Source organism: Entelurus aequoreus, linkage group LG19, assembly GCF_033978785.1.
Source record: "Entelurus aequoreus isolate RoL-2023_Sb linkage group LG19, RoL_Eaeq_v1.1, whole genome shotgun sequence".
In the NCBI taxonomy this organism is placed as follows: Eukaryota; Metazoa; Chordata; class Actinopteri; order Syngnathiformes; family Syngnathidae; genus Entelurus; species Entelurus aequoreus.
This window is the reverse complement of record NC_084749.1, coordinates 9275501-9278233: the sequence shown is the minus strand read 5'-3', so window position 1 is coordinate 9278233 and position 2733 is coordinate 9275501. Positions and strand designations below refer to the sequence as shown.

The 2733-nt window shown below is 40.1% G+C and overlaps 1 protein-coding gene across 1 annotated transcript in view; it reads left to right on the top strand.

The window, feature by feature from the left end:
- The window catches only part of ccdc50a (coiled-coil domain containing 50a), a 43229-nt gene extending 40903 nt beyond the window's left edge, over positions 1-2326 (top strand). Inside the window, exon 12 of the mRNA XM_062027821.1 lies at positions 1-2326. This exon is cut by the window's left edge and continues 265 nt beyond it. The gene's annotated coding sequence lies outside the window, so the exon portion shown is untranslated.
- The last annotated feature ends 407 nt before the right edge of the window (positions 2327-2733 follow it).

Here is a 2733-nt window from a genome sequence, read left to right as displayed (position 1 = left end):
TTGTCACCATTCACAGAGCTTAGCCTTTAGCCAATGTACGCACCCATAAAAAGCTCTGATAATGCCTATTTTCTTATGTCTAGGGAATTTAATACGACCAAATTCCTGCCAGTACTACCGAGTAACGATTCACGTAAAATAAAACGGTGCCATATTTCCATACTTTTATCGCACTTGCAGTTGAAGACTGAACACGGGCTCACGTAAACAATCCGTCCAGCAGCACTCAGGGCGGACTCAAACTCCCTCCAAGTCATTTTGACATTTTCAACACCAGCAAAGCAAGTGTGCCTGGTAGAAAACACTCCAATGCAAAGTTAGGCTCCACCCCTCCAAAATGCGCTAGCTCGCTGCAAAGTTACATTGGATTTGCCATAGACGGGCTACTATTAGCATTAACGATTTTCCATGGCGATTTCAACACCTCCAAATTTAGTAATGAAGTCTACAACTAAGATGACGCAGCTGGTGTGTAATAATCACGATACTAACAGTATAAACACTTTGTAGGGCGCAGCATAATACAGTCAGCTTCCTAGTTAGACAACATATCATAGATAGCCTTTACAATACTCTTGTCTTGGAAGTGCAACTGCATTGCAAATAAGTTTCAAAAGTAATACATGTTATGTTACATTCAAAAATAAATGTATTACCAAATAATTAACATTTATTAACACACACAAAAGTACCGAAAATTGGTACCGTTGAGTACCGGTATCGATTCCTAGGTACAATATTAGTTCAAATGGGAACGGTACCATCCCTATGCCTGTCACACATAAAGAAACAAGTACAGTAATCATCTATGACTATTAATTGGTTCCGGCCCTGGCCGTGTTGAATACATTTCCGCAAAGTAAGAAATATTAATTGTATATCAGATATTTTCATAGCTGCTGCATAAAAAAACATAATTTTTGTCACCATTATGAGACAGGAAGTAACACTCTAGTCATCACTGCTGCATGAAAATCATAATTTTTTTCACCATTATGAGAATCCTCTCAACAGGAAGTAACACTCTAGTCGTCACCCTCCTGTAATACCAGATAGAAAGGCTGCCTGAAGCTGAGCCAATCAGTGGCCACGATACTGAACAGCGCGCTCTGACTGCTTTGTTGACATCTGCCATATTGATATTTTTACTTTATTTAGCCTTTTTATGCTTTAAAAGTATTTAATTCAGGTCAAAAACACTTGAAATATGCTGAAATATTGTAAAAATATCTTCCTGCCTGGGAAATATTGAGCGATTTGAGAGACAGCGCCCTCTGCTGTTTTCATAGCTGCAACACGTTCCCCCCCTGCAGATAGCGCCATCGAACCCTTTTTTTTATTGAAAGTTGGCATGAAAGAAACAAGTTATTTCGCAATTTGCAGCAGAGATGGTGCAAATAAAGCTGGACCAGGCGGGGATCTCCCGTATATATAAGCCTCGTTTCACATCCCACAATTCCAAATGTGCCAATCCCAAGGGCTCCAGGCCTTTTTGCCACCTTTTTTTTTTTTTTTTTGTGGTGGTAGGACGTGCCAGCTCAGTCCTACGCGGTGGCCTCAGTACCTTGTCGTCCTCGTGCAAAGACTTTTTTCTTTCCCGCTCGCCCTCCAACTGAAAGTGGCCGACGACGGACGTGCATGCGAAGCCATCCATCCTAAAGCGCGTAAAACAAGGTGCCAACTCGTACGGCTCTCGATAACATGAACTGTAATACCCTTCATCGCATGCACTATTGTGAGGTTTTTTTCTTTTTTTTTAAAGTATGTTCATTTTTTTTATCCTTTCCGACCAAATGATCAAAAAAAAAAGGAAAAAACATCTCATATTTATGTCTGTTAAAAAGTGAACTTTTTTTTATTTTTTTTTATTTAAATGTAATATTTTTGTTGTCAGCCGGGAACAAAAAGGCTTCCACTGGAAGTGACGTAAAGGGACTTGTTTGACTGTTTTTTCCTGCTCCGTCGTCGTGTTCTGTTCATATTGAATCAGGCCAGCGTGAAATAAAATCCTTCAGTTGCTTTTCAGGTGAACTCTATGGACTCTAGCTAGTTCCGTGGCGCTGTCTTATCTGTCCCCATGTGCCATACGTCTGGTTTCTCCAAGCGCTTGTATGTGATGGTAGGTGTTGCAACTCTCGTTTGGTTGGGGCGCCACCTTGTGTTCACTGTGACACACAAGAGGATTGGAAATAATGTGTGAACTGCTCATTTTTCTTTTCAAACAGCAATCAACACATGCTGGAGGGAAAAGAGCATTCTTACCTGCAAGAAAGCCATTGCTTTTACTTACTGCACCTCAAATTGGAATAAAGTGTGTCAGCATTCACCGGTGAGCCGCTTGTTCCTCCGTAGTTCACTCGCTCACCCCTAAGTTAAGTACCCAATTCTCCACAGTGACACATGTTGTTTTTTACACAGAACTATATTACTTGAGCACACAATCTGGGCATTGAACAATGAAACAGTCTATAAACAAGTATCAAATAATTATAGTTGCATATTACTTGGACAGACTATTAACATCTAAATGTCCTCCAATAAGCACACAATTCCTTCTATTTTACTAAAGTCATTTACAAAAGTTGAACATGCTAGGCTACAGGTTGCTTGGAGCTAGCAGCTACACAACAGCTAAGCACACAAGCGAAACATAGGTGAGTGATACACTGCAAAAACTGAAATCTAAGTAAGGGTGATATTTGCTTATTTTCTGTCTAATAAGATAATTCTTCT